The sequence below is a fragment of the Trichosurus vulpecula genome, chromosome 7 (assembly GCF_011100635.1).
Source record: "Trichosurus vulpecula isolate mTriVul1 chromosome 7, mTriVul1.pri, whole genome shotgun sequence".
NCBI lineage: Eukaryota > Metazoa > Chordata > Mammalia > Diprotodontia > Phalangeridae > Trichosurus > Trichosurus vulpecula.
The window spans coordinates 236,345,567-236,372,519 of record NC_050579.1 but is presented as its reverse complement, the minus strand read 5'-3'; the positions used below and the strand labels follow the sequence as shown (position 1 = coordinate 236,372,519).

At 39.3% G+C, this 26,953-nt stretch overlaps 1 protein-coding gene across 1 annotated transcript in view; it reads right to left on the bottom strand.

Annotated features, from left to right (window-relative positions):
* The window catches only part of ADGRF5 (adhesion G protein-coupled receptor F5), a 158,195-nt gene extending 131,629 nt beyond the window's left edge, over positions 1 to 26,566 (bottom strand). The window contains exon 1 of the mRNA XM_036766095.1: positions 26,362 to 26,566. The gene's annotated coding sequence lies outside the window, so the exon portion shown is untranslated. The remainder of the gene's footprint in view (positions 1 to 26,361) is intronic.
* Between the last annotated feature and the right edge of the window lie 387 nt (positions 26,567 to 26,953).

Sequence of the window (26,953 nt, the reverse complement as noted above, 5' to 3'; positions counted from 1 at the left end):
TATGCAACCATCTTTGATCTAGCTGGTAACTGTTTACTCCCTGATAAATGATAACTGGGAACTATTATGATTTATTGTTGCAACCAACATTGATCAAGTGCCTCCTCTATTCATAGACTGTCTTAGCTGCCATAAGAAATACAGTCATCTTTAACACAGGATTCTTGCCCTTAAGGCAGTTATTTATTTCCCAGCTAAAGAAATAAGAACCATGTACATAAGATGTTAGATGATAGATGTGAGACAAGATATGATTAAGTACCAAAGCCGAAGGAACAAATGCCAAAAACTCGACAGAAGTACCATGTGCAGATAACTCAGAGGCATTTTGATTGCTATATATATATATATATATATATATACTTTTATATATATATATATATATATATATATATATGGGCATTGTGTGTATGTGTGGATATGTATGTATATGAGTACACACAGATACATATGTATATATATATAGATATAGATGTATATATCTATATTATGGTTATGAAGTGAACAAACTAATATATTGCATTCCAGCTGCTTAATGGAGTACCCCTGGTGTGTTGAATGAAACAAAAATGAAATCCTAGGTAGATATTCATGAATAGCATAATTGAATTGGAGAACAATTTTCTGATGATGGAGTAGAATTTTTAAAAACATATTTTAATGATGCTTTTTGTTGGTTTTCTTTTAACACAATAGTCATTTTCCACTCTTCATGCCCATCAGAACTTTCCGTGATTAATAACAACAATACAGGCAAAACCAACTGACAATGTGTGGTGTGTGCAACATTATGCATCAATAGTCTCTCTAATTCCTGCCCCCCCCACAACTTGCCTACCTAGGGGAGAGAAGTGTGTTTGTTTCATCATAGGTTTCTAGAACCAAAATTGGTTGTTGCATTTTAACTGATTTGTGATTCCTTTAAGATGCCACTCTCCCAACTCTATAACTCCAGTGACTCCCTATTACCTCAAAGATCAAACATCAAACTCCTGCTGGTATTTGAGGTTCCTCACAGTCTGGCCCATTCCTATCTTTTCAGTCTTTCTGACATTACTCCCCTCTGTTCCCTACTGACCCACTTGCTGTTCCTCATACAGAATGTACCATCTACCATCTTTGTGTCTTTCTACTGGTTATCCACTAACCCTGGAATGTTTTCTCTCCTCACCTTTGTCTCTTGGAATCTCTGGCTTATTTTAAGACTTAGTTCAAATGGTACCTTCTATAGGAAGGATTTTCTTGGTCTCCCCATCTGCTAGTGCCTTCCCTTCTAAAATTACTTGTACCTATTTTATGTGTATCTTATCCATAACTATATATGTTGGCTCACACGTTAGAATGTAAACTCCTTGAGGACAGGGACAATTTTGCTTTTTCTTTGTCTTTTCCGAGTTTAGAATAGTGCTGGATGTATAGTAAGCATGTTCACAAATGCTTGTTGATTGTTTTAATTTACAGTTTTATAGTCATTGTATATATTGTTCTCCTAGTTGTACTGCAGGATTTAAGAATACGCTGCCTCAAATAGGGAGAAGTGGGCACTTTCTCAACCTTTGGTTGGACCAAGATCTTGCTAAAGTAAGTAGGCTCCCCTCTGCCCCTATCCCTATCAAAGAGCCACAAGGCAATGGAAAATAGAAAAGGGAACAAGATTGGCACAGGTGAAATGCAAATAGAAATCCAATGGTCAAAACAAATGAACCAATGGATATGAAATAAATTCTTCCATATTTATTGCCCTTTTGTCTTACCTTCTGAGAACTGGCTATAAAATATCAGGAAACTAGAGATCCTGTTCATTCTTTATTTCTCTCTCTCCTCTCCCTCCTCACCATTTTTCCTTATCCTTTCCTATGACATCACAATACTGGGGTTTGCCATATTAGGTGGCAAGTGTTATATGAAACTTAATACTGAGCCCAATCTGCCAACATAAAGTGCCAGATTGCAAGATGGTGAAAACAATGAGTGTTGGATGGAAAGGGATCTTAAATCTCATTGAATCCAACCTCACTTTTATGGAAGAGGAAAGTGAGGCCTATAAGAGTTAAGTCAGTGGCTTGAGGTCACACCAGCTATTTAGTGTCAGAGTCAGAAGAACCCATTCTCAGAGTTCTTCCCATTGCACATCACTGCTTCTTTCTATAAAATTCAGGATAGGGCTGGTAAGGACAGGTAGGAGTTTGGTTTTTCTTGCTGAAACTACAGTCTTTGGAACGTGCAGATCCTGTTTATTGCCAGGCACTGAACAAAAGAATAAGATGGCCATAGGCGAAATGCAGATAGAAATCCAATGTGCAAAAGACAAGAAAAGGTGAAAATGGTCCCTGCCCTCAAGGAGTTTACATTCTAAAGGGAGATACAACATTCCATCCTTTATGATGAAGAACCATTCCTATTAGTAATTTTTAGTAATTAGTAGGGGTTTTTTATAATTTAAATTTAATTATTATTATTTTTAAAAATAATGTACCGCCATAGTGATGGATATGCCCAATTAAGCCTCCTACTAATAAAACTGAAGGACTAGCCAATGATACAGTTAGGTGACATTTCAAGGCTCTTCCAGATTATAGGGTTTTGTAGAATTCTTCCTCTCCTTCCAGCTCTTGATATCGTGTCCTTGTAGTTGGGAAGAAAGAGGAGGTTGAAAGGATGTGCCTTCTAGAGATGGACGTGGTTGCTAGTAGGACATTTTAGTGGAGAGCCTGCAGCCAGAGTGGCCTTTGTTTTCTTTGAGTGACTCAGTTTATCTCATTGAGCATTGCTGGGCCATGCCTGGGAACAGAGAACTTCCTGTGTGATGAGTCAATGGACTGGCTGAGGGGAGGTGTTGACTCCAGAGCCATGCCCTTTTGGGTGCTAACCTAGTCTACACTAGAGGGAGGGGCCAACTCAAGAACCAATCGGCCCTGGTCATTCAGGCGGCGCTTGATGATGTCAAAAACTCCATAAGAGGGGAGAGGACATCTTGAAGAGCTCTCTTTTCCTTTTCTGGTTGGCGCAGCAGCGGTGGGGAGCGTGACTCTGGGCCAGCCCTTTCTCTCGGGCTGAGCCCAGATGTTGGTAACTATGAATTGTATTGGGTGTGTCTGTTGATATTTGTAATTTGTTTGTATTTTGGTTTTGAGGTTCGGGTGCTGATTCTTCTCCCCCGAACTAAATGAATGTTCTGAACCTCAGGGTGCTGGTTTTTTCCCCTGAAGTAAGTCAATGAAATTGTATTTGGTCTGTCTCTTGATGCTTGTCTCTTTGCTCCCCTGAACTAACTGAATGCTAACTGAATGCTGGCATTTTCCCCTGAACTAAATGAATGTTGTCTGCATGCTAACTAATGCTGGATTAAAGTAAGCTGGTCAACCCCTTCACCGTGCTTTCCTTGTTTAAGCAGATAAAAAGAACCTGTGCTTTCCTGGCATCCCAGCAGCCTCCTGGGTCCCGGCAGCCTCCTGGGTGCTGGCTGTAGGGGGAATCTTATGCCCCCACAGAAACTGCTAGCTGGGTTGTTAAAACAGAGCCTTAGAGGTTGTTTTTTATTGCAATAGGTAGAAGTATTTAGTATTCCTATTATGGTAATATGCATAATTAAGAATATATGCTATTAATATAGGAGGCAGCAAAGTGGCTCAGTGGATAGAGTGCTAGGTCTAGAATTAGGAGGACCTGAGTTCAAATCCAGCCTTGGATACTTATTGTGTAACCCTGAGCAAGTCATTTAACCCTGTTTGCCTCAGTTTCCTCATCTGTAAAATGAGCTGGAGAAGGAAATGGCAAAGCATTCCACTATCTTTGCCAAGAGAACACATATGGGCTCATGGAGAGTTGGACATGACTAAAAGCAACTCAACAACAATTATTAATGTAAAATTTCCTAGAAGTAATGAGTATCGATTTTGTTTCTGTGTGTTCAGTACAATAAACCTCGGGGTTTTTATTCCTTTAATAGAATCTCTATGAGATTTATTGAGCCCAATCTGCCAACATAAACTTTCACAAATTCTAAATGATCTCAGTTTGACAAGACTCTTGTTTTTATAAATTTTCACAAGGAGATTTTGTAACAGAAGCCATTATGAATTAGAGAAACAATGTCAGCCTACCCAACGAGGAATAAATGCCAGTGGTTCCTAAACTCCCAACAGATCCACAAACATTTAAATACCACAGGATAAAGCTCTTTTCAAAAAATAAAATGCCATAGAAATTTGAACTAGAATAATCATATAGGACTAAATTCTCATCCCTTAGGGAATAACAATGTCTGCCTAGGAAAGCTGGGTATGTAGAGTGTATCTAATCTTCCAGCTCCCAGAAGATGGAGGTTATCACTATGATGATGATGATGGTGGTGGTGATGGTGATGATGGTGCTGATGGTGCTGGTGATGATGGTGATGATGATGGTGATGATGATGATGGTGATGTTGGTGCTGATGGTGATGATGATGGTCATGATGATGGTAATGATGGTGATGATGATGATGGTGATGATGGTGCTGATGGTGATGATGGTGATGATGATGATGATGATGATGGTCATGATGATGGTGATGATGATGATGATGGTGATGGTGATAATAACGATGATAGGGGCTAGGATTTACGTATCACTTTAAGGTTTGCACAGCACTTTACATATATCATCTCATTTTATCTTCCCAACAAACCTGGGAATTAGGTGTTATTATTGTTATCTCTATTTTACAGATGAGGAAACTGAGGCAGGTAACACTCTAAAACTGACCCAGGGATTCAGATCCACTCTCTTAGTGGTTGGTTTGCAAAGCCTCCTAAGAGTGCAGCAGACTGACATAAGCAGCATCACAAAGGGCTTGAGCAAGTTCTGTGGGTGGAGCAGTGTACAATTTCTATGACCCTGCTCCCCACGGCGAAGTGGTTTCCTTGGTAAAATATTAGTTCTGTTACACTTAGCAACCACATTTCACAGAAGAAAAGAAGAAAGCCTGATACTGGAGCGATTCTAAAAATCCCATCTTAAATGTTACTCCGTGCATGGCACTCTATCCACTTAGCTGCCTAGCTGTTAATTTAAATTAGCAAACATTTATTAAGCACCAACTATGTACCAGGTACTAATGATACAGAGACAAAAATGAAAACAGTCCCTGCTTTCAAGTAGCTTACATTCTACTTGGGTGGGTAGCACATACACAAATAAGGAGATACAAGATATGTACAAATCAAATGCAAAGTAATCTGGACTAAAGAGGGAGAACATGAGTATAGAGGATGATCAGAAAAGGTCTCATCTAGAGGATGGCACTGAAGTTTGTAGGGCGCTGGGGGGGTCCCCAAAGGGGGAGGTAAAGACAGAATAAGAATTTGTAAAATGAGGAACCTTGGACTAGACGCAGAGGTCTGGTCCAACTCTAAGTGTATGACCCTGTGATAAAGTGGGTGATTATAAATAAATGGTAATCAACCTACAAAATGGCCAAAAGTATTCTAATTTTTTAAAATTAGAGATTGATGCATTACTTCAAAGTTAGAATCCCCCAAATACATATATGTACACACACACACACACACACACACACACACACATTTGTATATATTTCTGCCCAGGTAGATAAATATAGTTTGTATAGACCCATATAAAGATCTAGATCTATGTCAGTCTGTCTGTCAATCTGTCTGTTACTCTGTCAGTCTGTCAATGTTTGTCTGCCTGTCAGTCCATCTGTCATCCTGTCTGTTAGTCTGTCCATAATAGACTCTTCACATCTTCCTGACTCACGGAAAATTAATTGTCTTAGCTACAGGACCTGCTGCCCCACCACGGTGCTGCATTCCTGAGAAGGTTGAGGCCAGGAATGGTGGTTTATTCTTTTAGACTAGACCTGTGATTTCATCAGTTTTGGGTAACTCCTGATAAGGAAACCCCTGCTACTGAGGCAGATCAGCATCTCTTCTGCAACAGTCTTGGAGTTGCCTGGAGCAGGTGACTTGCCAGGGTCACCCAGGCAGTATGTGTCAGGGGAGAAACTTGAACCCAGGCCTTCCTCCCTCAGACTGGCTGTCTATTGACTAAACCAGGCTAGCTCTCATCATAATTTTTCTTTGCCACTTAATATGCTTCCGAATCTTCAGAATGTATTCCCATGCATCAGTTCACAGGACATTCACAATTACTAGGGGCTGTGGTAGGGAGGACAACTTCTCTTCCCTCAATTCTTTAAATATATTAAATCCATGTGATGAATTAAGAAAAGAATTCTCTTAAGCTAACTGCCCCCCGCCATCCCCACTACCTTGTACTCTATGGCAGAGTTAGAAACAAAATCAAAACCTGCCCAGCCTAACTGTCCTTTGCTACACAAACCCTCAGATCCAACTTGACAAACCTCTTTTCTGCCCTGATAATTTTTCTTATGCTTTATTGCCTCAATCAACCAATAAACATGCATTTATTAGGTTTCCACTGTGTACGAATCACTGGTTATATAAAGACAAAAATGAAACAGACCCTAACCTCAAATCCTTTACTTTTTGTTGGGAGAGACAACATGATTCTGATATATAAGTACACACAACACAAAAAATATAGAAAAAAAACACCAGGTAATATTAGCAGCTAGGTGGATAGAGTGCCAGGACTGGAGTCAGGAAGACTCATCCTCTTGAGTTCAAATCTGGCCTCAGACATTTAGTAACTGGGTGACCCTGGGTAAGTCACTCAACTCTGCTTGCCTCAGTTGCCTCATCTGTAAAATGAGCTGGAGAAGGAAATGGCAAACCATTCCAATATCATTGCCAATAAAACTCCAAAAGAGGTCATGAAGAATCAGAAATGGCTGAACAACAAAAATTTTAGGGAAGTGACATTAGCAAGTGGGGGATCAAGAGAGGCCTGGTGCAGGAGATGGCACTTGAGCTGAACCTGAAGGAAACTAGGGATTCTGAAATGTTGAGATGAGGGGTGAAGAATGAGAGACAGCTTGTACAAAAATGTAGATGTGGCAGATGTATTTTTAGGCCAGTTCTGTGGGATTGAAGAGTGTGTGGATGGGTTGTAATGCACCATAAACCTGGAAAGGTTTGTGACGGGCTTTAAATGCCAAGCCTGGGAGCCTGAGAGCCTCCCTACTTTTGCTCATGGCCCTCCCCTTCTTGTCGTCCCTTTCCATCACCTGCAACCAGGAATGCTCAGCTCCACACCTATGTCATCCTATCCATCATTTAAAGAACTATTCACATTCCCCTCTTTTATGAAACTGTTGAAACCCACAATGACACATGTGCTCCCCCCCATTTTTTTTGGTGAGGCAATCAGAGTTAAGTGACTTGCCCAGGGTCACACAGCTAGTAAGTGTCAAGTGTCTGAGGCTGAATTTGAACTCAGGTCCTCCTGACTCCAGGGCTGGTGCTTTATCCACTGCGCCACCTAGCTGACTACCTTTTCCACTTTCTTTGATCTCTTTGGCGTATAGTCCATGAAGTCTACTGAGTCACCTAGCTGCCCTGCATGTCTCTTTTTCAATAGAGAATGCTTGTACATACTATTCAGTGGATATCTATCTTGCTTTGTTCTTTATGGTCCCTGAGAAGACTGTGAACTCTTAGATGACAGGGAGCTCTTAGTAGGCATACAAACATCTAGTAGGTTTGGCACATAGTGGGACCACAAAATTGAGAGCTAAGACAAACTCTGGAGATCATCTTCCAGGCAATCCTAATTTTTCAGATGAGGAACCTAGACCAAGAGAAGGGAAATGATTTGCCCAAAGTCTCACAGGTGGTAGAATTAGTGCAGAAGCAGCTAGATGGGGGAGTAGATGGAGCACTGGACTTGGAGTCAGGAAGTCCTGAGTTCAACTGTGACATTGGATATTTACTTGCTATGCGGCCCTTGGCAAGCCACTTAGCATCTCTCAGTCTCAGTTTCCTCACCTGTAAATTATTCAAACCCCAGTCTTTCAACTCCAAATTCAGCCCTCTGTCTTTTTTTCTCTTCTTTTTTTTCAAGATGACAATCAATGTCCAACCTAGTTTTCTTTTAACCATTTTAGATGGGAAAAAGATTTAAAGCATTAAGTAAATGCTTTATTGATACTTTTTTGGGAAAAAATCCTTGTCACTTCCCAATGAATCAACAGGGGCTGCAACAGAGCCTCCTTTGCAAGAAAGAAATAAAGCTAAACAAAATAAATCAAAGGACAAACATTTTTAGAGCACTTGAAGATTTTTAGAGAATTTTAAATTTACTGTCTAATTTGATCTTCACTATGGTGAAGATGGTGAAGTTTATGCTATCCTTTTGATAAATGAAGAAACTGAGACCAAGAGGGCTAGAGTGATAAATAAGGCAAATAAATGAGCATTTATTAAGGGCTTGCTGTGTTCCTGATATTTTGCTAAGCCCTGAAGAGAGTCTTGGCCCTCAAGGAGTTTACATTTTAATTTTTTTAATTTTTAAAATTTTGATTTAATTTAAATTTTTAAATTTTTTCCTTTGAGTCATTTCAGTCCAATCAGACTCTTCATGACCCCATTTGGGGTTTTCTTGGCAAAGAAAGTGGAGTGGTTTGCCATTTCCTTCTCCAGCTCATTTTACAGATGAGGAAACTGAGGCAAAGAGTTAAGTGACTTGTGCACAGTCACGCAGCTGGTGCCTGAAGCTGAAATTGAACTCAGGTCTCCCTGACTCCAGATCCAGCACTTTGTCCACTATGCCACCTAGCCACCCCCAAGGGATAGAAGATGGCAGGGGGAGGTAGACCCTGCATGGGGTGTTGGTGGCTGGGAAGGGTCTTGGAGAAGTCTGTCTTGGCAAAGCAAGGTTAAGGCTCTCCTCTCAGAGCCAAGGGCAGAGTCCAGGTTTTTGATGTGGGGGAGATCAGGATGGTGGCTAGAGCAGAGGCGGCAGAGAGAGGATGCCTCATTCTGGACCTAGAGCTTGCTCCCTCTGCTGACAGTAGGAAGGTATGCCTCACCGGCAATTTAGTAAAATTTCTATCCATCAATCATTGCAATGGTCTGAGGTCTGAAGGCTTTCTCCTTGGTCTTCCTTTTTATTACTGTGGTCACAGTGAAAATCGTTCTCCTGGTTCTACTCCCCAGTGTTGTTTCCTTTATTCCTCACTCGTTCTTGTATGCTCAACAAATCTTTTAAAAATTACTGTATTGATCTCTCAGTTCCTTATTTAGCCTCTTTGAGCGCTAAGCCATGCCATAATGAAGGGTAGTAGTCTTCTGGAGTACATTCTATCATCTCCCAGAGGACTAGGGTCTTCTAGGACTTGGGAGTGTGGGGCATGTTACTGGTACTAAATTGGGATGCCGTCTTGAATAGTGTGGCCGAGATTACAGATGTTCTCTCTAGCCCGTATGGTATGAGCAAATTAGTTTCTTGTCCTGGAAAAAGCAGAGACTGTCCTCAAAATGAAATGTGGTACTTGGTACACACGTTCACTGACAGAAATCTCCCTTTAGACTGGAAACCTGAGAAACTGAATTGTCTAATTTCAGATGCAATCTAGGACTTGAGGAGTGGTGGTGGCAGGGATGGGAGAAAGGGTTAAGTATCTCTAGTAAAGCTTGGGGCTTGTCCTTTGCCTGGTAACAAAGAGAGGAAGCTCTGCCTTTGTGGAAGGAAATTCCCAGGGCCCGACTTTGGACATTAGAAGAGTGCCCTGTGAACTACTGCCAGGTGTTTGATAATAAACACTGGAAAACAAAACAATCAATAAAGACTCCCCCAACCCAATATCCACCCCCCTATTTAGGATTATGATTTCATTCTCATCAGAACTAGTTTTCCTTCATCCGTCAATGTGAAAGGGACCTTGACATTCTCTTTCTGCTAAAAAGAAATTACCTACTCACCGTGCCCATTTTACTTTTGTTTCCACCCCTGACCTTTGGGCCTCCATCAGGCTTAGGAAGGGACTATGTCCAGGTGGGATGCATGACACTGTCCTGGACATGGCCAGGGTGTTGGTCTGATTGATGGTATGGTGAACAGAAAAGTGGATTTGGAGACTTTAGTTTGTTGTTCAGTCATCTTTTAGTTGTGTCTGACTCTTTGTGACCCTATTTGGGGTTTTCTTGGCAAAGATACTGGAGTGGTTTGCCATTTCCTTCTCCAGCTCATTTTATAGATAGGAAACTAAGACCAACAGGGTTAGGTGACTTGCCTAGGGTCACACAGCTAGTAAGTGTCTGAGACTGGATTTGAACACATGAAGATGAGTCTTCATGACTCCAGTCCTGTAGCACCTAACTGCCTGGAGACTAGACTTAGGTTAAAACCCTGTATGACCTTGTCAGTGTCACGGAATGACTAGATTGAATTTATAGTCAACTGCTGGGATTAAGATCCTATGTTTGTGGCTTTTGGCCTATGTGACCTTGGGGAAGTCACTTAAACACTATAGGCCTCACATTTCTCATTTGCAAAATTAGGGACTAGATCAGGGGTGGAGAACCTGCGGCCTCAAGGCCATATGTGGCCTTCTAGGTCCTCAAGTGCTACCCTTTGACTAAATCCAAACTCCAGAGAATAAATTCCCTTAATAAAAGGATTTGTTCTGTAAAACTTGGACTCAGTCAAAAGGCCACACCCAAGGACCTAGAAGGCCACACACCTGGCCTTGAGGCTGCAGGTTACCTACCCTTGGACTAGTTCATCTCTAAATTAACCTTTTAGCACCCAAATCTATGTTTTGGTTCCTATATTATTTTGTCTCTCGAGCTTTTTCCTCACCTGCAAGTAAGCTCTCTCTGTGTCTGCCCAACATAAAGGCTCTAAGCTCGAATCATTGCTTTTGCCATGATCTGTTTTATCATTCCAGGCAGGTCAGCACACTCTCCCAGCGGTAATAATATCCATTGGCTTTCTTTGGATCTATGAGAGAACCTGCTGTGTTAAGGAAACTCACATTTACATGGCATTTTTAAAAATACAAAGCACTTTCTCACAAGGATCTTGGGAGATAGGTCACTCAGAAGGAAACTGAGACTGGAGAAATTAAGTGATTTGTCCATGGGCACTCATCTGGCAAGCATTGTGACCAAGAATCCAACCCAGGTATCTGGCTAAGCTCAATGTTCTTTTTTTGCTGCCCATTAAAGAGCCAGTTAGTGTGAGATAATGTTTTAGGGAAGTGGGCGTGGTAGGGGTGATGGGAGGGAAGAGTGACACCTCTTTCTCAGGTGTCATATGAAAGTGAAGTGACAAGGTCACATGAATAGCATTTGTACTAGGCAGACCTTGAACCCAAGCCTTCAGGATTCCAAGGTTGACTATCTACTGTGCCATGTTCCCTATGTATACTGTTTTAACTTATAGAATAAAACAAGCATTTCCATAACATAAGAAAAAAGATGATTGCATATGAAACTGCAAATCTATTATCCGCAACTTGCTATTCCTTTTAATTATAAAATAAAGTTATCTTGTAAATTTCTTTTTTTCTTCCCTCCCCACCCTAGAAAGGCTTGCCATTAAACACAAATAGGTGTATGTATGTATATATACATACATATGTACATATATATTAATATACACATATACACACATATATGTATATATACATTACTATTGAGGCTCATATGTCCCAATAGTCATTTGAGAGAGATGTGTAACACCAATGTTACTAGCAGCTGCTATGGAGGTGTAAGACCAACAATACCAGCACAGAGGAGGGCTGCTAGCAGAGGTTCTTTGAGCTGCTTTTCTAAGGGAAAGCAACTTAAGGGGTTTGCAATCTCACTTTAATTAAACATACATATAACATTCACTTAGTTCAGGGGAAAATGTCAGCACCCTGAACCTCAGAGAAAATACAAACAGAAATTACAAGCAGGAATTACAAGCAGAGAATATAACACAAATCAATAGATAGGGCTTCTAGCTGTCTGACCATTATATACATACATAATTACCAGAGAGAGAAGCACTAACATCTGGGTTTTCAAAGCCAGGGGGTCCTTAACGGCTACCCAGAGTCTCATCTGGCTACATCACGCAAACATTCTTTCAGTGAGTAAGCCCCCAAAACAAAATGCTAACCTCAGAGTATACATACCCTTCTTCAGGGTCAGAGGGCGTCACAACCATGAGACTCTAACTCATGTGACTTAGGCTTTCTTGTGACTTAAGCAGGTCATCAAAGACTCTTGATTCAATCAAAGACTCTTGATTCAAACAAAGGACTCAATCAAAGGCACTTGATTGCCTTAGTGACAACTCCAAAAGAAAAAAAAACAGCAAAAAGTCCTACCCTGCTTGCCATTAGAAGATGAGATACAGATTAGTCTAATGCATGAAGAGCCAGTCTTGGAGTTAAGAAGGTCTTGGTTCATATTCTGCTTCTGACACACACTAGCCACTTGACTATGGTCAAATTACTTGACTGTTCAGTGTCTCTCTCCTTCCAGCTGCCTAAGACTACAGAGTGGAGAGAGTCCTTTCACGAGAAGTTCTGTACACTGATTAAATCATAGGCCAAGATGAAAATGAGAAAGAGTGAGAGAAAAGATATGCACAGACCATTCATTAAGCACTTCCTATATGAGATCACATAATTTTTGTTTTTATACAATGAGAGCATTCATTAAGTGTCTTCTACGTATAAGACAATATATATATATACATATATATATATATATATATGTATATATATATATTTAATTTTAATTTTTAGTTCCAAATTCTTTACCTCCTTTTCTCCTTAACCCACCGAGAAGGCAAGAAATATGATACCCATTATACATATGGAGTTAAGCAAAACATATTTCTGCATTAGCCATATCCCCCCTTAAAAAAAGAAAAGCAAGAAAAAATAGACAAAAAGAGAAAAAAGACTCAATCTACACTAAGACTTCATCAGTTCTCTCTCTGGAGGTAGATAGCATTTTTCATCATGAGTCCCTTGGAATTGTCTTGTATCATTGTATTGATCAGAGTAGCCAAGTCTTTCACAGTTGATCATTATTACTATGTTGCTGTTACTGTGTACAATGTTTTCTTGTTTCTGATCACTCCACTTTGTATCAGTTCATACAAGTTTTCCTAGTTTTTTTTCTGAAACCATTTCTTTCATCATTTCTTATAGCACAATAGTTTTCTATTATAATCACATACTACAACTTGTTCAGCCACCCCTATAATTGATGGGCATCCCTTCAGTTTCCTATTTTTTATGCAAAACAATATAATTTATATTTTATGGCATCAGAGACAGAACTAGCTGGATCCTTAGAGGTTATCTAGGCTAGTCCTTTAATTTTACAGATAAGAAAATTGAGGGTTAGAGAGGTTAAATGATTGACCTAAAGTCACACAGATAGGACAGCTAGGTGGTGTGGTGAATAGTGTGTGGGTTTGAGTCAGGAAGACTATCTTCATGAGTTCAAACCTGGCCTGGGACACTTCCTAGCTGCGTAATCCTGGGCAAGTCACTTAACCCTGTTTGCCTCAGTTTCCTCATCTGTAAAATGAGCTGAAGAAGGAAATGGCAAACCATTCCAGTATCTTTGCTAAGAAAACCTCAAATGGGGTCATAGAGAGTTGAACACAACTTAAAAAAAAAAGACTGAACAACAACAAAGTCCCACAGGTGACATAACTGGGAAATTAACTCAAGTCTTTTGCCTCTGAATACAGTGCCCTTTTCACTGCAGAGTGATTGTTGGCCAACAGGTCTGAACCTAAGTCTCACTTGGTCATTGTTTGGGTTTTGATGGCTCCGAGTGAGAGTAAATGGAAATTGTTTCTGTTTTGGTCAGAAATCCCAAGAGTCTTCCCCTCCCAAATTGATTTTTTTTTGACTAGGTACAAGAGGCCATTTCCTGCCTCATTTCTTACCTTGCCTTAATCACCAAATGGGCATTGCCTCAGACAAACCGAGACCTGGGAAAGACCTTAGCTCAAAAAGGCCAAGGTCTCCCACCGCATCGAGGGCCATCTCCAGTCATCCTGATCTATATCTTGTCCCTGGACCTAGATGGCTCCCAAGGAGAGAGCGAGACTCTGCATAGCCCTCCCTCATTTGAATCCAATTCACTTGCAAGTCAAGACATCACCTTCCTGATGTCATTTGTCTTCTTTGAGAACGAAAGACAGACAACAACAATCTTTCCACTGCAGCATAGTGCTTTTCCTGATGCCTAGGCCAGTGTGTGTGTGTGTATGTGTGTGTGTGTGTGTGTGTGTGTATTTTCCTCTTAATGACACTGAATCTCATGCTTGGGAAACAGGGCTAAACTCCTCATTTGTGAGTCATTTAGGGTGGACTTGTTCCAGGGCTACGCAGGAAGTTGCCCATATAGCAAAGGGTGAAGGTCAAGATGCTTAATTCCAGAAAATAGTCAAGCCTTTACTTCTGAAATGCCTTCACTGGTATTCAGTATATTTTTAGATAAAATGGGTACCCATTTGCTGCTGGCCTGGGCTATCTCAGGTCGTCACAACTTGACCCCTAGCACCTCGAGCCTGTGCACACCAATACGGTGGCAGGTCCCAGATTTCAAGGTGGGAGGGGTTAATGTGGGATCTCCAGTGGGTTTCAGCATGTCCTTTGTATTTTAACAATGAGAGGAAACTAGACATTGTTGAAGGAAATTCTCAGGGTTGCAGTTCGGACATTCGACAGTGGCTTTTAGGTGCTGGGTTGGCTGATGGGTGTCTAAAAATAAACTGGTTTTTATGTTTTCCACCTTGTGTGCCCAATTAAGTTTCAAGGAAATTTGTAGTTAAAAAAAATGTGGAGGCAAAACCAAAAGGGGAAAAACCGTCATGGACTCAGAATGTTAGAGATAGAAGATACCTTAGAGAACATTGGGCCTAAGCCACTTAAAAGATAAAGAAACTTTGAAGCTCAAAGAGGGGTCTTTGTGCCCCAGGTCACACAGCATTTTCTTTTCAGAACCAGAACTAACATTAGGTCTTCAAACTCCCCAGTGACACCCTACCACGCTGAAAGGAGTTGGTCTCACATTCCATATTGCAGCCCTTTCTGCTCACCTGACATCTGCTGAAGCCTCCATCAAAAGCCTTGGAAATTATAGCTCCTTTGCACCTGGGATCTCCAAGCACATTGAAGTGAATATAGGTTGAACTGATGGTCCAGTTGCCTCTAGGAAGACTCCTATAACCAGAAGTTTATAGAACCCCTAAAATCCAGCCAGCCAGCAACCTCTCAGTCTCTCCTGCACTTTGTGCATAGTTCTTTGTATGTTGTCTCCCCCATTAGAGTCTGAACTGCTTTAAGCAGAGTCTAATATTTGCCTTTCTTTGTAACCGAGAGCTTAGCACAGTACCTGGCACACATTAGGCACTTAATAAATGCTTGTTGACTTGCCCTAATTTAATTTCTAATTTTACCCTTTAAGGCTACCAGGAAACATTGCCCTTTACATACAAAGAGGACATATGAATCACCACCCCCCACATGCACTTCCATTAACTCAGCTAAGTTAGCAAGAGGGAACTCTGTACAGTGGATCAGGTACTCAGACAATGGATCAGTTGTTATTTAGGGCCTCTGGTCTGCTGTTAGAGAGTAGAGAAATATGAAATAGAAAAGAAGTTTGAGTTGATGGCAAAGAGACTTCCCCTCCATCCCAACTGACTTCTTTTCTCTCCATAGATCTCAATAGCATTCAAGTAGCCATGTAGTTACTATCGAGCTAATGAATGGGAAAGGGTACCTATCTGAATTTAGTTGCTGGAGGGACCGGTGCAAGGATTCCTGCAGGACTACCCTCATTTTGAAGAAAAAACAATAGTAGGGGAGAAATATATGCCTTTCTCCCCATCTCCAACTCTATCCACTCCTCTCCCCAACAAGTTAGGCGACAAAAGAAGGGAAAGGAAGGGCTGGAAGTGTCAGAGACTCCAAGAGCTCTAAGCCTCTCTACTGAATTCCTTGCTTCCACTGCCCCTAGAATGGCCTCCAAATGAGGAAGTGAGCTTGTGCTGGGCAGCAAATCCAGTGACTAGGAATGTGTTTGGGGCATAAGGAGCAATTAATAACCTAGTTAAAGAGTAACCCTAGCAGAGGGTTTAGACCGACCTTTTTCCCCTATAGCTTTTCTCTTCTTTTCTCTCTGGATACAGAATATATCTAACGCTGTATTGAAAGTTATATATTTATATTATCTAACGATGAGACACATTTACATATATTTTAATTAAATAATAGCTAGCATTTATAACACACCTTAAGGTTGACAAGTACTATAAGTATGTTATCTTATTTGATCTCAACAACACTGTAAGGTTGTTGCTATTGTCACCTCCGTTTTGTAGAACAAAAAACGGAGACAGACAGAGGTTGAGTAGCTTATGGAAAGTCACCAAAGTCTCTGAAGCTGGATTTGAACCCAGGTCTGCCTGATTCCAAATTCAGGACCCTTATCCACTATGCCATCTAGCTATATACACATACATGCACAAATACATACACCTATATGATAAAAGAGATATGATTAATATGTATATACTTATATGTATATGTAAGGAAAACCTGAGTTCAAATTCTGCATCAGACATTTCCTAGCTGTGTGACCTTGGGGGAGTCACTAAGCTTCTTTATCTGTAAAATGAAGGCACTGGGCTCTATGAACTCAAGAGTCTTTTGCAACTCTAAATCTAAGATCGCACACATTATCATAAGTATTATTATATATGATATTATGTGTCTATATGTATGTATGCATGCATGTGTATGTGTGTGTGCATATATAAAGATCATTTACAAAATGGATGAGGTTGAAGAGTTATTTGGGGTGGGAGTCAGGCTTGGTTACCAATAGTTAGTGAAAAAGAACTTCATTTTACCTATATCTATACATCCACGTGTGCATCTACATCTATATCTGTATCCAATCTGCATCATATAATTATAAACAGGTTGATATATATATGTATAGGTTTATACATAGATGATCTATATAGATAGGTTTATATATATACATGGTGTATATATAGATCTATAAGCATAGATGTGTATATCATCTATATATAAATAAACCTATCATATATGTATATATGTGTATGTATATATGTATACCTATCTATATACCTATATCTATATGTTATCTATATATCATGTAGATTAGATATCGATAGCTATAGATATAGATTATATAATATAATATAGATTATAGATTATGACATCTAATGTGGATTATATATGCTATAGATTTCATATACAACATGCATATATATATACATACACACACATATATCCCCTTTTCTTTAGTCTGAATTTTGTACTCAAATCACAAACATTCATTTCACAAAAAGATACATGACGAGTTTGGCATCAGTGAATTCCAAAATTTATTTTAAAAGCACCAACTGTACAAATGAACATCTGTGTGTGTGTGTGTGTGTGTGTGTGTGTGTGTTTTAAATTATGAAAAAGTCAGAAACACTTTCTTCTATATCTTCTAAAAGCCACTTTGGTTCTGTCTCCCATAGGACCAGGTAACGTGCTTCACATGTTTTTATCATCATCAGTTCATATTTAATGGGATCCTTTTAGCATTTTGCAGAGTTTATATACTTCAGTAGATCCTTGATCTTATTAATGTGAGTACAGTTATCCCTTCCACATCACGACTTTCCCCATCACTATTTCAATATATTGTGGGTCAGCATAAGAAGTTAAATGGGAATTTTGGGGGAGTTTTGCAGAAGCCATAGATGACATAGAAAAGTTTAGAAACTCAGGAATGCGTAAAAAGTATGTCTAGTATGTATAGTGCAGTATATATAGCATAGTATGTATAGTGTTATCTAATATCATGCCAAATTTTACAATAGGGTACTATAAACATCCCACAAAAAATAAAGAAAAAATTCATTCTTTGGTATGAAGTGAGGGCCACTACACCCCTAACCCCTGCCATGTGGAATGGATAACTATACTTCCTTTACCTGTTAAGACTGTAATCCATCTATTCCTTTTTATCTTGTCTATGTCATCTCACCATACAGGATCCACCAAGTGTATTAGAGGCCTTATTCTACTCTTTTAGTACTCCATGTGTCCCACAGTTGCCTGTGGGTTATCACTATGTTGTCTTTTACTCTTATTCCATGATCAACCCACCTCTTTTTCTCATGTATTTCCTGGACAATATCTTTTGCCTCAATTCTGAAAGAAAGTCATCATTAGTAGTATTTGCCTGCCCACTTAAGTCCATCATATATTTCTCTCCATTACTTTTTGGGTCATCTGCTGTTTTGACTTTTCAGAGTGATGTTCAAGGATCTACAACCATGGAGCATTAGCAGAAGAATACTAATGTTAAAAATGTTTTGCGTGTGTGTGTGTGTGTGTAAAGGAGGACTTTTAAAGTGTTACCCAACTTTTCACATCAAATCCAACATGTTCTATTCCATCTATCAAGGCCTACTTATTCAAGGTCCATTTGCAATGTCTACCCAAGACAGGAGTATTAGTAGGCTAACCCAATGGGCTCTTTACCCATTTGGATGTCATAGTCTAAGCCAAAGATTCTCAAGTTAGGTCCACACATCCTCAAAAGGTGTGTGGAGAGATTTCAGAGGATCTATGAATTTAAAAACTATTTTCATAACTTTATTTTCAATATAATTAGTTTCCTTTGAAATCCTATGTATTCCATTTTACACATTTAAAAACATTATTATGAGAAGGGCCCATAAACTTCACCAGACTGCCAAAGGGATCCATGACCAGAAGAAAACAAACAAAACAAAACAAAAACAAGCCTTAAGAACCTGTAGTCTAGACAATGAAGAAATTCTTTGTTCATTTGCTTTTTTCTATCCCTTCTGAGTGGCCTTGGCAGTCCTTTGGGGCTTTTATAGTTTTTGGGGTCTTGGTGCAATCATTACAACATCATCTGCAAAAATAAGCATCAAGAGGACTTCGCCTTCTGTTACAGGTTCTTAATCTGGGATCATGAAGTTTTTTTAAGTGTTTCAATAACTGTGTTTTAACGTATTTGATTTCCTTTGTAATCCGATATATCTTATCTTATGAATTTAAAAACATTATCCCGAGAAGCTCCATAGGCTTCACCAGATTGTCAATGGGACCCATGACACACACACACACACACACACACACACACACACACACACACAAATGTTAAGGAGTTATTTTCTAGATAACTACCTTGTGGATTATACTTCCTTTGAATGGGAAAAAAGGGTTAAAGACCCCTAATCTACAGGGAATTCCTTCTCTATTTGTCTTCTATCCTGACTGACTGCTAGAACAGCAGCAACTACCCTTGCCTTACTTGGTATTGATAATCAGAAGATTGGTGGACAAAGTTATCTGTGGTTGAATTTATCAAGGTATTTTTTTTTGTGATTTGCACCTGTTCATGGGAGATACTTTGTTGGAAGAGTGTTTAAAACTTCATGTTACTGAACTGAGTCAAATGCTTTCTATAGCCAACACACTGCAAACAGTGGCTAACTATAAAACCATCATCCAATGATCCTTTGTGTCTTGTATTGTTCATACCTTTTAGTCAGTTGTGGAATTGTCAAGATATTATCTATTATATAAAATTGTTATTGAAATTCTACTCATTTCTTTCTTGTATTTTTATTTAAGATATTTTAATATACTTAAATTATTTTTAGGGTACAGTAGAAAAAGTCCTAGCCTGGAAGCAAAGACCTGGGTTGGATTTCTACTACAGTTATCCCTTCCACATCGCAGTGGTTAGGGGAGTGATGTCCCCCGTGATCTGGAAAATCTGCATAAAATCTTTTGGTTCTCTCGTTGTACCAGAGAAAAAGTCAGATTTTTTTCCTTTTTCTTTTCTTTTATTTATTTATAGTACCTTATTGTAAAATTTGGGTTAGGCATTTCCGAGTTTGTAAACTTTTTCTGTGTCATCTGCTGGCCTTAGCATATTGTCTGCAGCTTCCACAAAATTCCCCCCAAATTCCCATTTATAGTAATCTCTTATGCTGACCTCCGATATAGTGAAACTACTACCTATCACCTGTGTGTCCTCAAGCAAGTTGCAACCTCTGTGCTCTTGAATTCCCTCATTTGTAAAAAGGGCAATGATTTTTCTGCTATTGACTTCATCGAGAGGTGCAAATCAAATGAGAGAACGTTTTTTAAAGAAGATAATAGAATTTCAAATTATAAGAGATTTTAGAGATCACCATGCCTAGCTCTTTCATTTTTTAGAGGAAGAAACTGATTCAAAATCCTTCTTTTCTAGAGAGGAAAAGAAACTTGCCCAGGTTCATATAAGTAGTGAGGTAACAAAGCCAAGACTCAAGCTTGAGTTCTCTCACTTGAAATATCTGATTGGCTCCTCAAATCTTAGGCTCTTCTCAATTGTCACTGTGGCAATGCTGCATCTCCAAAAGTGCTTTGTAAACTGTAAGGGGTAAGGCAGATGTAAGATGTTAAGCAAATTACTGATGTGGGCATCATTTCTGAATTGTGTGTCTTTGCACTGTCAGATCAGAACTTGTGCAAGCGAGATCAAAGCCATCACAAAATCAGAAGAAAGAAAAGATGAGAAGTAAATACGACAAGCAATTACAACAGATTTTTGCATAATGTCCTTATATTACCGTTGCTGTTTTCTATGACAGATCACAGAGACATATAGTTCACATAACTTTTTTTTTTTTACCACCAAGGCCATTGCTTTTCAGCAAGGTCTATAAAATATCCAGTATCTTTGCTTGGGGGCGGGGGTCTTCAGCCTCACAATTTTTCATTTCTCAGAAGCCTTGAGTTCATATGGTCCATACAGTGAAGTTCATGGTGAATAATAGTAGCCATAACTTAAATTTTTGTGGCATGTTAATAATAATAATAATACCGTACATTTCTATAGCACATTAAGGTTTGCAAAGTGCTTTATTTCTGTGATCTCATTTGATTCACAATGCATATGTATGGTTGTGGAAGTAAGAGCAGTACTAGAATTTTGAAAAGATCCTGGGCAAGTCAATTCATTTCTCTGGGTCTTTGCTTCATTACATGTAAAATAAGGTACTAGACAAGATGATTACTAAGGTCTTCTGGTTTTAGCATCGTAAGTACCTTAACAGAATAGGGAAGAGATATATTATTTCTAGTTTGGAATTTTCTCTCCCTTCCCTCCTTCCCATCAGAAATCTGGCAAACTTTGGAGAAGGGCATAGCCATCCTTCCAGTCATCTAATTTTGTGATCGTGGAATCAGCCTCAGCTTCTCACTCTTTCTAACTCCAATTATTCAATCATTTCCCAAATCCTATCGTTTCTTTGTCTACAATATTTCTTGTATTACTCTCTGTTCATATATACCCCCACCTAGATCAGTCCTTCATCACTTCTCTCCTGGACTGTCTGTCAATGACTTCCTAATTGCCCTCCTTTGCACAAGTTTCTCAAACTTTCCAAGCCACCCTTTAAATAGATACCAAAGTGTTTCACTTGAAAAGCAAGTCTGACCACCCTTGTTGTTCAGTCGTGTTCGACTTTTTATGATTTCATTTGTGGTTTTTTTTTTTTTGGCAAAGATACTGGAGTGGTTTGCCATTTCCTTCTCCAGCTCATTTCACAGATAAGGAAACTGAGGCAAACAGGGTTAAGTGACTTGTCCAGGGTCACACAGCTACTAAGTATCTGAGGCTAGATTTGAATTTAAGAAGATTTGACTGACTCCAGGCCCGGCACTCTATCCACTGCATCACCTAGTCTAACCATGCTACTCCTTTAATCAATACACTCCAGTAACTCCCTATCACCTTAGATCAATTATAAGGTATTGTTTAGTTATTAAAGCTCTTCACAACCTAGCCCTACTTTTTAACCTGATTATGAGTAATTCACCTTCTTACACCATATATTCCAGCTAAAGTATCTTGCTGTTCCTTTCACATGACTCTACATCTCCCATCTCCTCACTTTAGCCTGACTCTCCCCATGCCTAAAATTTATTTTTACATCTCTCTTTCTTAGAATTTCTAGTTTGTCTTTCAAAATTCTGCTTGAGCAATACCTACCACCTGAATTCTTTCCTGATCCCTCTAGTTGCTTATGCCCCATACCTCTCCATTCTGGTCAATTTAATATATGTGTATATGTATACATATATATATATACACACACACACACACACATATGTGTATATATATATATACACATACACACATATACATAACACACAACACATACATACATATATACATATATTTATACACACACACACACACACACACATATTTTTCCAAGAGCACAGGTTTAAAGCTTAAAACTGTGTTAAGATTTTTGGGACACACTGGGTATATTTTATATGCTGTTCTTATTTAGGTACATCTTATATCATCTGATAGAATGTAAGTTTCTTGAGGGTAGGGACTATTTGCCTTTTTCTTTGTATCACTGGAGCTTAGCACAGTGGAGCCTGGCACATGAAGGATATTTAATATTTGTGGGTTGATTGATATTAAGAAGTATCGTAAGATTGAAAAGTGGTAAGTGTTGTCCTAGTTTTCACAAAAGGGAAGATAGTAATGTTAATCCAATGAGACCTATTTTACTTCCTGGCAAAATTCTGGGACTTTTTATTAAAAGGTGGTTGATTAACATCTAGAAAAGGAAGAGACAACCACAAAGTGCCAAAATTAATTCATCAAGAACAAGACATGACAGAAAAACTTCCTTTCTTTCCTTTCAATCTTTTTTTAAAGAGAGTTATCAGACCCTCTTAGGTGTTTGCTATAGCTATAAACAAACAGTTTACTTAAATTTTAGCAAAGTATTTGACAAAGTCTCATACCATTATGGTGAAGTAGATGGAGAGAGATGAAGGAGCTGATAAACGGATTCATAAATAAGTTGAATGGCTAGACACAAAGAGTAGTCATCAGTCAACATTTATTGAGTGCCTACTGTATACCATGCACTGTGCCAGGTACTGGAGATAAAAGACACAAATATAACAGTCCCCATACTAAAAGATCTTATGTTTGCTGTCATTTTGGAAGGAGACCTCCTCCAAGAGGATCGCAGCTCCTGAAATCTATTCTTGATCTAATGTTCCATATTATTTTTTATCACTGACTTGGATAAGTGCATGGTCAGAAAGCGTATCGAATTTTCATTGCCCGTAGGTAGGACAACTAATGTACATCATGGCAGTCAAGGTGTGAAACAGTCTGCAAAAGTTAGAATGTTCATCTGAATCTGGTAAGATGGAATTTAATAGGGATGAATGTAAAGTTGTATATTTGCATTAAAAATAATAAATTTCATCTGTACAAAGTAGGGGAGGCATTCCTAGATTTTTATCTGAAAAATCTAGTTAAAGGACTACCAGTTCAGTTTGGATCAATGGCGTGATACAGCAGCCAAAAAAGACAATTCAATATTAGGCTACATTAAGAAGAATGATATCTAGGAATAAGGGCATGGTAGTGGTATTGTACTCTGCCCTGGTCCAGTCAGGCCATATCTGGAGGGTTGTGTTTCATTGTGGGTATCATATTTTGGAAGGATAATATTTGTAAAGAGCCTGGCACGTAACAGGTGCTTGATAAATATTTCTTTCTTCCCTTCATGGGCCCCTTTGGCAGTCTGGTGAAGTCTATGGACCCCTTCTCAGTATAATTTTTTAAATACATAAAATAAAACAGGATTACAAAGGAGAATGAATAAATTGAAATACAGTTATCAAAATATATTTGAAAAACTAAGTTCTCAGATTCTAGGTCAAGAATCCCCAACTTAGATACAGGTATGATAACTATCTTTTTTTCCCTTTTAAATAGTATTTCATTTTTCCAATGACATGTAAAGGCAATTTTTAACATTCTCTTTTAATAAAATTTTTGAGTTCCAAATTTTTTCTCTCCTCCCCAAGATGGTAAGAAATCTGACATAGACTTTATATGTGCAATATGTTTGCTATCTTAAAGCATTTGAAGAACTGAAGGCCTGGGAGATGGAATAGATTTGCTGTTGTTGACCCCAAACCAATGAAGAGGGAGAGACAGAAGGTACGAAAAAGCAAAGTGAGGCTTGATGTAAGGGGAAATTTCCTAATAGTGAGAGATGTAGTAACTGGAATGGGTTGCTGTGGAATTCTTATGGAAAGGATAGAGACATGTGGGCCAGATGATGGTGCAACAGATGGATTTTAGAGGGGGGAAGGCAGGGCAATTGGGGTTAAGTGACTTGCCCAAGGTCACGCAGGTAATAAGTGTGTCAAGAGTCTTAAGCTGGATTCGAACTCCAGTCCTTCTGACTTCAGGGCTGGTTCTCTACTCACTTCACCACTTAGATGGATTGAAACAGGATGAATGGGAAGGCATGGGTCCCCCCATTAGAAATCTTCACACTGTTCAGTGAACACTTTGTCATATAGCTTGTAAAGGGGGAACCTCACTGATGTGCAGCCTGGACTAGATGGCCTCTGAGGTCCCTTACAACCCTGAGTTTTTGTGATACTCTCTGGATATCTTTGCCTTAGATTTTTCACGCAGTACCAGGTGTAGCACTGTACATAGAGTATTGTTGTTCAATCATTTTCAGTCATGTCTGCCTCTCCGTGACCTCTCCGTGGCAGAGATACTGGTATGGTTTGTCATTTCCTTCTCCAGCTCATTTTACAGATGAGGAAACTCAGGCAAACAAGGTGAAGTGACTTGCCCAGGGTCACACAGCTATTAAGTGTCTGAGGCAGGATTAGAACTCATGAAGATGCAGCTTACTGTATCTAGGCCCAGAACTCTATTCTCTGCCCCACCTAGCTGTCCATAGACAATGTGCTCAATAATTATGTTCCCCTTTGATCAATTGTTCTATAAAATAGGAATTATAATACCTTTTTTATTTATCTTATAGACTTAAAGATCAGATAAATGATGTAAGAGGGCTTTACTAAAGCCAGTAGGCAGCATAGTATGATAGAGAGAGCACTGAATGGGACTTGAGTTTAAATCCTGCCTGTTATTATAGGTAGTACCAGTCATCTTCGGGCCTTTGTTTCTTCATCTGTAAAATGAGGGTGTTGGACTATATAATGTCTGAGGTCCCTTCCAGCTCCTGATCTATGAACCTGGCACACAGTGCTTGAGTGCTTAATAAATGCTTGTTTACTGACTGATTTCACCAATACAGGGTGCTTTTATTTTAAAACTCAAATTCTCTTGTTCTCAGTTCAGACTCTCAAGATATCAAGCATGGTGTGATTTAAAACTGCAGAAGATGTTAGAAAATCATTTTATAAAAAAAGAAGCAGAGGGCTAAGAAAAAGAGTGTGCTGGCAAATGCTTAACAACTGGCTCTCAAAAAAATGCACACAGAACACACTTTAAAGTTGAATCTGCAAGGTTAACATGTTCTCCAACCCTTTCTTAAGTCAACAACAATAAATCAAGGCTGATTTGGAGAATTTGCATCTCCTAATAGGATTGAGCTGGCTTCAACAAGCACACTGCTGGTTGGAGAGATTAAATGAGTGGCCCAAGGTCTCACAAATAGTAACCACTAAAGGCAGGATTTAAACCCAGGTCCTCTGATTCCAAAATCAAAGCTCCTTGACCTGAATAAAGCCCTTGAAGACTCACACACAACAAGTAATGTACTAGCCTTACAGATTAGAACAAAGGACAAATAAGTGTAAATCAAATCAGCGTTCTTAGCAATTTACCTGCCACAAAGAATCACTGGCCTCCATTAAGAGGCTATACAGAAGCCTAGACATCCAATTTCAGACAACTTCTGTATTGTAGAAAAGACTTTAGAAATCTCTGTGATCCTTAACCACAGGGCCTTTATGTTATCATACTTTAGTTGTCACTCTGTTAGTATTCCTGATTTTAAAAATTTCCTGGGCTGCACTTTCTGAACGAACCTGGCCCTAGCACCTTCTCAGCTAAAAGCAAAGTTTACAGGATCAGTCAAAAACAAAACAAAACTCATAATATGGACCTCAGGTAGCTAATCCCCAGAGGGAGAAACCAAAAAACAAACCCTTTCTGAAATCCGAATAATCTTACCTCAAGTCTGGTTCTAGCAAAATGAGGCTCAGATTTACTGCCTCTGCACAAGCTGGTTGGCATTCTTTTTTCAAAGACAGACAGACATCCAAGAACAATCTCCTCTGAACTTTCTTTCCTTATAAAGCAGATGTAGAATTCAGTGACATCCAGACACATGGACAGAAAAAAGACAGGTAGAAAACTGAATAAATGAGTGGATTGAATGATAGATAGATAGATAGATGACAGAGAGATACATACATACACATAGAAAGATAGAGCTAGAGATCTATCTCAAAAGATATTTCCCACAGAACATAAAACCTTTATCTTAAGCTCACCAACAAGTACGTACAAAAACCAATTCAGCAACACCCACCTCTTTCCCTGCTGCGGTCGATAAGTTCCAGCGATTCCACTCTCTATGGGTTACTCCTTCAAGGTATAACATGAACCTCAGGACACAACTTAACTGTTTCCCTGGCAGTTGTCCTGAATGGGTAGGCGGAGTCTCCCAGGAATTCTCTTTGAATCTTTCAATGCTTAGAGCACTGAGTTGAGAGAGGTGAGTTACCTTCTTTGTATTCCCTGCTAGAGGGAAAAGTGAAGAGACCAGTGTGGCTGCATGTGTAGCCAGAGGGGAGGTGGGGGTGGCAGCAGGGGGAGGGGAAGTAATGTGGGAACTGTAATAAATATGAAATCCTCTCCACATGATTTCCTGTATTTGGTGCATGGAGTCTCTCTCAGGGCTCCCAAGGGAAAAGGCAGATTTATTTTTTTTTTTCTTTAGCTGTTAGAAAGAACAGAATAAACACCAGGAAATATCCTTGATAGCTACAGTAAGCAAAGAGAATGACAGTTCACAGAATAGGGTCTTAGCCTCACCTATGATCAAGCTCTGTCCTTCCTGAAGGTGCTTCAAATGTTTGACCAACCCAGACTCAAGAATGTTCCTTGAAACTGAAGGGGAT